Genomic DNA, 11,262 nt, shown 5'->3' with positions numbered 1-11,262 from the left:
AGCAATTTATGGAGTCATTTCATAAGCATGTAGTCAAAGAGACTTTGCAGTCTGCAAAACACAGAATAACTGAGATAGTCAACATGATCAGTTCAGTGAAAGCCTCATACACGCTAAGAATCAGCCCCTAAAAAGAGAGTAAAGGTGGAAACTAATTTCTGAGGTTACTCTGGAACGAAACCCAAAAGCCTAACTAACTCAGCAGTTATAATTGAACAAATTAAAATAGGCAGATGGTGGAAATAGAGGAAGTCTCATTTCCCTCATATTGATCAAGAATATGTTAGATATGGCTAATAAAATCTCATAAAGTGTCTGTGTAGTGTTCCTAGAAAGCTAGAGCCCTTACCGGAAAGATTTCCCTAAAGAGAAAATACATATTCACACATTCTAGAACTTTATCAGGAACTGGGTCCAAAGTAAATGTAGTATTTGGGGAATATAAAGATTCCATAGATTGGAGTATGTTATGACAGATATTCCTGAAATTTTTTATTCATATCATTCCAGTATGATCTAGTGGGTTTGTAATCTTTGCCTAATCCTGAATATAGAGCTGAAATTCACACATGCCACCCTTATATAACCATCTTCTCTGGCACTTCCATGTTTGGGGTATTAAACGATTTAATTTCCGAAAATTCAAAATCTTTTATATAACCTTAAAAATCATAGTACTGTCATGACTGCCATCTGTTTTTGTTTTTCAACTTTATTGCACTTCACAACCCTTGACATAGCTACATAGTGCTATAATCTACTTGTATTCTCCTTAGAATTTGACAATAATCAGATTTTCTCTTTGAAATGTTTCTATCTGAATAAAATTGCAACTTCAAAATAAAAGCACACCAAAAAATTCATAGGATTGAAACATTTTTGTAATGAACTTAGCTTCCATTATTTTACCAACCTTCTTTTAAATCAGTCTCTGAATTGCTTACTTTATAAAAATATATTTTAACTGTTTTGTATTGGCTATTGTGTGTTAAGAATAACCATCAAACAACACAGATGTGATTTCAATTGCAATAGTGATTTTGATATACTGGGAGATATGACTGGCAAACATGTATGATTGAGTTACCATTATATTAATGATAGGGTTTCATAATAATTAATTAAGGAGACAGAAAAATCATGGTTTAATGGCCCTTTAAGGTGTTGAGATCTTGTCCTGGCACTTCCATGTTTGGGGTATTAAACGATTTAATTTCCGAAAATTCAAAATCTTTTATATAACCTTAAAAATCATAGTACTGTCATGACTGCCATCTGTTTTTGTGTGTAGCTACATCTTTTTGGGGTTGCTTATATGAGAAGTAAATTAAGCCCAGGACACAAATAAGGAATTCAGAGCAGTGTCCAGAGTGAGGACAATCACATGTGAAACACTGTTGTGTCATTCATTTGGTCTTTCCAGTCATATTTCTTTCATGCTCATTCATTTGAGCAGTCTTTCCTGTGGCACCACCACAAAAATAAAACAAAACCAGCAAGGTTTATGAATATCACCAAAAAAAAAATTATCTTCTCCTTTGAGTGAAAACCTAAAAGATTTTGGAGAGATTAGCAATTAAATAAATAAATATGAGTGTATTTAAAAACTAGATATTAAAATATCTGATTGTCCCAGTGTTATATAATTAATGATTCTTTCATACACACACATGCACAAATACATGCATATTAAACTGAGTTAAATGAATATTTATTAGTACTGTGCAAAGCAAGTCACTTTTAGAGTGAATTAGAACAGTGAGAATTAGATCCTCTGAGACCTTTCTTCTTCTCTATCCAGTCATGCAGTTAGTTCATCAGGGAAGGCACTGGAAAAGTTTCCAAGGGAAATTCTGTAGGTAATGAAAATAAAAGCATTGTTAGTTGGTAAATTCATCATTGTTGACTAAAGCCTGCAAGAAGTTGGGCTTGAGTTTGCATCTTCCACATATAAACAGTTAAGTATGATAGCACACCAGTACATCCCTGCTCTCTCAGGTAGAGACAATCAAATCTTGAATCTAAGGAAATCAATAAGTTTGATTTTTACTGAGAGTTGAACAAATAAAGCATTTTTTTTTTTGGTTAGTAACACAACAGGTACTGTAAAGACTGCTTCCTGCACAGACGGCAAGATCATTTTCATTCATCATTATATTAACCAGGATGAAATGTTAGTTACATAGCAGTATATTAGCTTTCTCAAACCAAACCAATCCTGAAGACAGCCAAGACATTAAGAATTTCATCATCTTGGGGCATATAACTTCTCATGCCAGAGTTAGGGCAATTTGACCAGAGATGACATGGAGACACTGGCCAAATGTTCTAAAGCAAAATCTGCAATTTAGATGGAGAATACAGGGATTACTACTTAAGTTAGAACAAAATATAAGGTGAACATAACTGGGTGAAATTTATAATCTCTTGGCAAAATACATGGTTTCTGTGTGGATAGTGAGGTTCTAGATGCTTTCATATTCTTGTCAATATTAATGGATAAAACAATATTAAGACAAAGGTAAATTTTAATGCTATGTTTATTAATAACTGTAATGCCAAAACAACATAAAATAACTCTAACCCATAACCTTACTACAAGCCATAATCTTCAGTTGTTGATTTTGAATTTAAAGTTGTGTTTTCATTTGCTCAAATGCAAATAAACACATATTCCCTTCCACTGCTTTGCAATGCTTTGCCTTGTCTAGGCTTTGTGTAATTTGAATTGATCAAATTTGGATGTCAGACAGTGAAATGTAAAACCCAGTATATGGTAGATGTGGAGAATGACTAATGAGATGGATAAGCCTCTATCCTCTGGAGAAGGCGCGAATAGTCCTGCAACATCAATAGCATGCAAGTGCATGGGATGCATACAAAAGTGTTTAAAGGAACTACTCTATGAGATTTTTACTTATTAACGAGTCCTTGGTTTCTCTGCTATTACCCTGAAACGTCCACCTTCCCTACAATTGTCTGCTGATAATTGTTATATGCTATAATATATACAAACAATTCATGTGCACACACACACAAGACACCATTCAAGACAACACAGCATAGAAGTAATAAAAAGGTAGATCAAATGAGAGCTTTTAAATGTCTTGTCTTCTAGACTCAAACTGACCAAATAACAAGTGAGCTAATCAGTCTATGAGATGCTTCAACTCCCACCCTGTATTAGTTCATACCTTCATCTGTGCTCTGAGCAAATCTCAAATCTCAGAGCCAGCAAGGATACTGTGAGCAGGACTATCAGCATCCTGGAGGAGGTTCTGTAGTTTCCTAAGCCTATACTCAAAAAAGCAAAGGAGCTGCTTTTATTAGGAGGAGTCAAAAAATGGCACCTTTGACCCCCCCCCCAAAGGGTGACCGTCTTTTTGACACATTAGTATACTTTGTTACCTTATTTCTCTTTGGTACTTTAGCGCACTAAGGTGAAAAATAAAGAAGATTGATACTATCATTTATTAAAGTTCCAACGTGTGATATGGGCAGCTTACCTTCATTAAAGGATTACTGCCCATGCAAATAACCCAGGTATTGGAATTAAATTTCCATACTACTTAAATGTGTGTCTAGGTGATATTGCTGAGTTACAACCTGTGTTATTTATGGGCATTTGGAGTATACTCATAAGGCACATGTGTCTTTAGAGACTCTATAGTTTTCAGTGAATAGCATGAGAGCTTTTACTCTTGCCATAGCTCAATGCCCACCAGTCATTATTTGTCCCTTTGATATTTACCTGGTTGTTTGGTGCCACTGAAATCCATGCATAGATGTTTAATGCATCCTGACAACACTTCTATACATAGCAACAGAAGGGAGACCCACAGTCTGTTCAGGCCAACAAATATTTTATTAGCCTCAAGAGATCTGAGTCTAACCAGAAAAACCTTATTTATATAGACAAGATGGTTTGCCACCATTTGTTCTGATTAATGTCTTAATAGGAGTCGAACTAAATTGGTCATTGGAAACTAAAATGAGATTTCCACTGTGGAGCATTATGAGTATATCTCTGCTGTTATGAGTATGTGTTTCATGTTGTAAGATTTACTGTGGGACTCCTTCCTTCTCCAGTATGTTCTATGAGACTCTTCTTTGGGTGTTCTTTCTTTCAAGAAATAATTTTATTCAGTCACCATACTTGATTGACCACAATTATACATTTATTATACAGGCTAGTGGCGTGAGAGGTCCTTCAGTCTGTGTGTTACTTTTGTTAGTTAATGAATAAAGAACTGCTTTGAGCCTATGGCAGGGAAGAACAAAACTAGCTGGGGAAAGCTAGACTGAATGCTTGGAGAAAGAAGGGTGGAGCCAGGGAGATGCCTTGTAGCCCCACTGGAGACAAATGCTGGAACTTTACCTGGTAAGCCATAGCCACATGGTGATACACAGATTAATGGAGATGGGTTAAATTAAAATTTAGTAAAATACAAATACAAGTTATTAAGCTGTGTACCTACAAGTTATAAAGGTTTGAGGACAAATACAAGTTATCAAATTTCTCTCTCACGCTGCCTTTCATACTCTTAAAATACTTTTCATTGTAAAAAAATATCTGTCACAGTCATTCTGACATAAATATGCTACTGTTTATACAATGTATATGTCTAAAACTTCTGTTTTCACAAACCCAAAGAATTCTGGTGAGTTACAGGGAGCCAAATTAAAGGATACACCTTAAACAGGTCAGATACACCCCTCTTAATTCCCTGGTCCTAATTTTTTTCTTTCACTTAACTTTGTCCTCTCTTCTGCCAATACCTAAAATAGGTGTAAGAGACACCAGACATTTCCATACCACAAACACCAGACAGGAGCAAAAAGAGACCAGCTATGCCAGGATGTGACCAGTACCTAGCCTTCTCGGGTTCCCCCCAAAGACAACAGCCACAAATAAGCAAGAAGCAGTCTTGAGAATCCACCATCCCAATTCCTTAAACCTTTGGTGTCTAACCTCTTGCCTTTTTATTATAAAAAAAGATATGGGAATGTAACAGTCTGTCTTGTCTCTTAAGAGGCAAGCCACACCCACTCCTCCCCTGTCTGATGAGGCAGGCAGATCTTCCTTTCTGCTGGCAGCATAAGACTCTTCTTCCTTTTCCATCTCCCTCTCAAGGAGGCAGCTTTTATTTCTCCTTTCTCTCTCTCTCTCTCTCTCTCTCTCTCTCTCTCTCTCTCTCTCTCTCTCTGCTCTGTTCTTCTCCTTCTCTCCTTCCCTTCCATACTTCCATAACCCACTAAATAATTATCCAACCTCACTCTGCATGGCATGCCTATCTGTTTGTCTCTCACCTGCCGCCACAACATAGCTCACCGCCCGGGACCAGCCACCATCAGATACCCATGGCAAGGTCTCCTGTGCCAGTCCCTGCCTAAGACTGGCTGCTCTCAGGACCTGCTGCCCCTGACTGTCACCACATGGCCTACTGCCATCACTTAGGGACATGCAGCATTTCTGCTACTGCAGTTACTTGGAGATCCCGCAGCATTTTATTTTTACCATAACACTTTGCTTTCTCCCTCTTGAAGTTAAAAAAAAAAAGGTACTGTATCTTTAATATTGCACTTTTAAGGGGAAATTTTGGAGTTTTAATGCTGGATATTGTTTAAGGGACAGTTTTTTAAATATTTACAAGGCTATGGGAAGCTTTAAGTTTACAAAATGATCTATATTATTAATATGTGAACTTAGAAATCTATAAAAAACTAAAACTTAAGGTCATGGCCATAAGCAGCAAACACTAAACACGTGAAACTTAGGAGTTCATGTTTTATAATACAGCAAAGCAATGACCTAGGTAATCTGACTTCGATCAGCTTCTAAGCATATGAGTTTGGACTCTTTGGGGGATGAAAGAACTTTTACAGAGGTAGCCTAGAACTATCTATCTATCGAATGATTATATTGATTTTTATAACAATGACAAAACTGCAATTGTGAAATAGCAAAAGAAACAAATTTGTCATTGAGAAGTCAACACAATGCGCGGAACTGTACTGAAGGGCTGAAGGATTGGCAAGGTTGAGAACCGCTAGTTTAGAGATTATCTTCTCATCTAAGATCTATTCATGCTTGAGAATGTAGATCTAGCCTACTTGCCTTTGCTAACTTTGTTAAACTTACACTATATTGATAAACAGAGTCCTATAAGAAATTGTTACATTCTGCAATGGTTTACTATAAAAGGATCAAGAAATTTCCCAGTATCTCTGTGAAATATGTTTATGAGTTAAAAGATTTATTTTATACTCAAAGGAGCTTCGATGAAAAAAATTGTTGTTTTTAATGCTCAGACTTAACAGAGATAAAGCTATAAAGTCCTTTCTCCAAGGTCAGGCATTTAGATGAAGTTCCTATTGCCTCAGGGGCTTAGAAAAAGTTCCTACTTGCTAAACCGGGAGTCACTCTTTTTATCTCTGGCAAAAATAACTCAAGACCCTTCATTAACATGTGGATATAGTGCCTATTAACTTGTCAAAGGCAATGCTAGCCTCTAGGCTCCCTCGGTTCCTGCTCACAAGCCCTACCCCAGAAAGTCCTATTCTTATGAAAGCTAATAAGTTACCTTAAATTAATGAGAGCCTTGGGGGCCAGCTCCAATCAACTTTCAGGGGTCAGAGATGAAGCAAAAGCCAGCAAAGGACTCAGAATATCTGAGGCAAAAGAATCTCTCACTCTGTGCTTTTCTGATTCAGTTTTTTTTTTATTGTTCTCTCATTATTCTACAGCAGTTTTACAAAGCTTCCAATGTTTACACACACACACACACACACACACACACACACAATCTGCAATTCCCAGGCAATAGCAAGATTACAGAGCTTGAATTTCTCAGGGTCATAAAACAGATAAGAATTGAACAAAGTAACCTGTCAGCTTGTTTTATGGATCAAGATGCTTGTGGCTAGCAAATGGCTCAGGCAGCTCTGAAGTGTAATTAGGTTTATTTGGAGAGCTTTAAATTCTAAAAAGGGGAAAGGGGGGCTTTGTGTGTTACACTTCTAAGTGTTATTAATTAGACTAGAGATTTGTGATCAATACATGTAAAAGAAGGGAGGAACAAATAGATTGGCATTCTCTCTTGGGTTGTCAGAGCTGTGGTGCCTGGGAACGCATCAAGGTAGCCATGACAACCAGCATAAACTGCTTAAGAAGAAAAACAGAGCCCAGTGTGGGTTAGCATTTTTTTCATCAATGTTAGCTGGTGAGTGGGGATTTCTCAGATATAAGCATTGCATCTATCTCCCTGAGCAGTTAGAACAAGAAGAATTTATGGTTACATAGTACAAATTCTGGAGCCTGAAAATTTCCAGCTCTCATGTCAAATGATGGTGTTTGTTCCCATGCCATTCATGTGAAAAGATCACCTTTCTCCAGAGCTGACTGAATGATCAACGACTTCTTCCTGTTATCTCTCAGAGTTAAGGCACAGGCAGTTAATTTCCTAGACTAAAATCCTGTGAGAGTAAGTACAGGGTATTAATGGCCTTTTAGAGTTAGATGGGGGTTAACTGAGGTTGCACTTTCCCAAATCAGCTGCGGATGACTTCAGGATACCCAGCCTCCTCTGTGAGGACTATGAAATAACAAGCTTAGACATGCCATACCCTCCTCCTAGTGTCTGTCTTTGAAGGTCCCAAATGTAGCCGCCTCGACGGGTTACTCTGTCTAGGGTTTGTAACCCGCCTGGCTGGCCAGTTATTCCAGGGTCACGGAGAGGCACCACCTGAAAGGCATAGGCTGATAAGCAGGAAGGAGGCTAAGCTTATTTGTCAAAGCCTCTCTTTATTAGAGTCATGGCCACAGCTTATATAGCCCCTGAATGGGGAGCTTGGGGGCTGGGGCATGGGGTCTTGCCACGTGGTCCACGCCCATCACCTAGGCCAGGTCACGATTCCTTGGTCAGGAAGTCACAAGGTGACCCCACCTAGTTGTCTAGATAGTTTGGAATGTGAGGCAGGTTCCGCTACCAGATAGCTCTCTATTAACAGTTAATTTGGGTGTGAGATAGGCTTGGTCAATAAGACTATTCTCAATACAATTGAGAAGTGAAGCCCTCTGCAAAAACTCCTCGCGGCGGTGCTTCCTGTAAATTTTGGGGGGACACGGCTCCTGACACCCAAATGTGAGCTATTTGGAAGACTCTTCTCTTGGCCAAACGTCCTGTCAATAAAGGATAATTGCAAGGAACTGGCTTCTAAGTTTATTTAAAGGAATGGAGCAGAAATTTGACCATGGGAACAAAAGGTTTGACTGCCCATATGGCGGTCTCAGAGGCAGTGAATGAACTTCTGCCATGTTGGACTGAATGGAGCAAGCAGGCAGAGCTGTGTTTGCCCTAGCAATATAGCTACTTAGGTTTTCACCATGCACAAAACTCAAGTCCAAATGGATTAAAGACCTCAATATCAGTCCAAACACACTGAACCTGATAGAAGAGAAAGTGGGAAGTACTCTACAACACATGGGCACAGGAGAACACTTCCTACGTATAACCCCAGCAGCACAAACACTAAGGACATAATTGAATAAATGGGACCTCCTGAGACTGAGAAGCTTCTGTAAAGCAAAGGACACTGTCACTAAGACAGAAAGGCAACCCACTGACTGGGAGAAGATCTTCACCAACCCCGCAACTGACAAAGGTCTGATCTCCAAACTATATAAAGAACTCAAGAAATTAGACCGCAAAAGGTTAATCAATCCAATTATAAAATGGGACACTGAGCTGAACAGAGACTTTTCAGCAGAAGTTCAAATGGCCAAAAGACACTTAAGATCGTGCTTAACTTCCTTAGCAATCAGGGAAATGCAAATCAAGACAACATTAAGATACCATCTTACACTTGTCAGAATGGCTAAAATCAAAACCACCAATGATAGCCTCTGCTGGAGAGGTTGTGGAGAAAGGGGCACACTCATCCATTGCTGGTGGGAATGCAAACTTGTGCAACCACTTTGGAAATCAGTGTGGCGGTTTCTCAGGAAAGTCGGGTTCAACCTACCTCTCGACCCAGCAATACCACTATTGGGAATATACCCAAGAGATGCCCTAACATACAACAAAAGTATATGTTCAACTATGTTCATAGCAGCATTGTTTGTAATAGCCAGAACCTGGAAACAACCTAGATGCCCTTCAATGGAAGAATGGATGAAGAAAGTATGGAATATATTCATATTAGAGTACTACTCAGCAGTAAAAAACAATGACTTCTTGAATTTTGCATACAAATGGACGGAAATTGAAAACACTATCCTGAGTGAGTTAAGCCAGACCCAAAAAGAGGAACATGGGATGTACTCACTCATATTTGGTTTCTAGCCATAAATAAAGGACATTGAGACTATAATTCGTGATTCTAGAGAAGCTAAATAAGAAGGTGAACCCAAAGAAAAACATATAAGCATCCTCCTGAATATTAACCTTCATCAGGCGATGAAAGAAGACAGAGACAGAGACCAACATTGGAGCACTGGACTGAAGTCTCACAATCCAAAGGAGGAGCAGAAGGAGAGAGAGCACGAGCAAGGAACTCAGGACCGCGAGGGGTGCACCCACACACTGAGGCAATGGGGATGTTCTATCGGGAACTCACCAAGGCCAGCTGGCCGGGGTCTGAAAAAGCATGGGACAAAACCGGTCTCGCTGAACATAATGGACAATGAGGACTACTGAGAATTGAAGAACAATGGCAATGGGTTCTTGATCCTATTGCACGTAATGGCTTTGTGGGAGCCTAGGTAGTTTGGATGCTCACCTTAATAGACCTGGATGGAGGTGGGTGGTCCTTGGACCTCCCACAGATCAGGGAAACCTGCTTGCTCTTTGGGCTGAGGAGGGAGGAAGACTTGATTAGGGGAAGAGGGGAATGGGAGGTGGTGGTGGGGAAGAGGCAGAAATCTTTAATAATTAAATAAATTAATTAATTAAGAAGGACTTAGCATTTTAAGAACCTGTCCTGGTCAGAAAAGGATTACAGATATGCAATAAGGACAAATTCAGATATAAAAGACCTCTAAAATATTTCACCCAACAAAAAGCAGGAAGCAGTTTGGAGAGAACTATGGCCAAATTTCCAAATATTGTTTATAAATGATTGTTTACATTTTAAGGGGATATGCTATAGAGATTTGCATTGGTATGTATCTTGGTTTATTTATACAAATTTAGGATCAATTTTGTTATATGTGTATTTCTGCTCTTGATTAAGGTATGCTGTTTGTACAACTCATTTAAAAATGCAATGTATAATTAAGAAATACAGGTTAATAGATAATCATCTATAATAGCCAAGTTTGTAGTCCTGCTAGTTAGGTTTTCTAGATGTACAGAGATGTATTTCAGATGGATAGGCATTCTTCAAACCTTTCCAAGACTACAGAATATGGCAATTAAATTGTTGTAATAACTTAGGACTTTTCATGACAGTGAGACACATCTGTTTCTAATAGCACCAATTAATTAAAGAGGAATATGGGCATTAAAGAGGCTCCTTATGGAGTTTCTTATCCATTTGGGCAAGACTTCTCTTGCCTAGATTGCTTGATATTATGTGATGAACTGGACATGCAGGACCCACAGAGAGATGATTGCTGAACTTGCCTAAAGGTAAGACAGTCCTTTAGGGTTCCTGCTTCATGAAAGAGTCTGCCAGACATTCTGGAGAACACAGAGAAACATGACCGACAAACTGCCATTATAGGCAGAACTATCTTTGAAATTTCCTGCCTCATGGAAAAGTCTGCCGGATACTATGGGCCTGTAGGCTGAAGATTGGATGCCCCAACAGTACAGAAGAACTTTGTGTGACTGTTCAGGCAGTGAGATGTCTCTGTTAATTATAAAGAATTTTCAGACAGATAAATGCTGGAAGAAAAGGGAGTCATCTCCAGACGTACAACACAGACATGCAAGAAGCAACATAGGAAGTTCATAAATGAAATAAAAAAGCCTGGGACTGCACATAGGTTAATCTAAATGCATTAAGTTGTAAGATCTGGATAAAGACTAGCTAAAGCTATAAACTTTGCTTTTATAATTAAAAATAAGTTTTTGGCTGGTTATTTGGAACTGGAAGGTGGAACAGAATAGTTTACCTACAAGTAGGAGAGCAATCTTGTATAGATACTTTGGAAAACTATATAGCAGCTTATCAGAAAATTAGGAGTCATTTTACCTCAAGACCCAGTGATATCACTCTTGGGCCTATAACTAAAGGATGCTCAATTAATTGTACCAC

This window comes from Chionomys nivalis, chromosome 1, assembly GCF_950005125.1.
Source record: "Chionomys nivalis chromosome 1, mChiNiv1.1, whole genome shotgun sequence".
Classification (NCBI taxonomy): domain Eukaryota; kingdom Metazoa; phylum Chordata; class Mammalia; order Rodentia; family Cricetidae; genus Chionomys; species Chionomys nivalis.
This window is presented reverse-complemented; position numbering follows the sequence as displayed.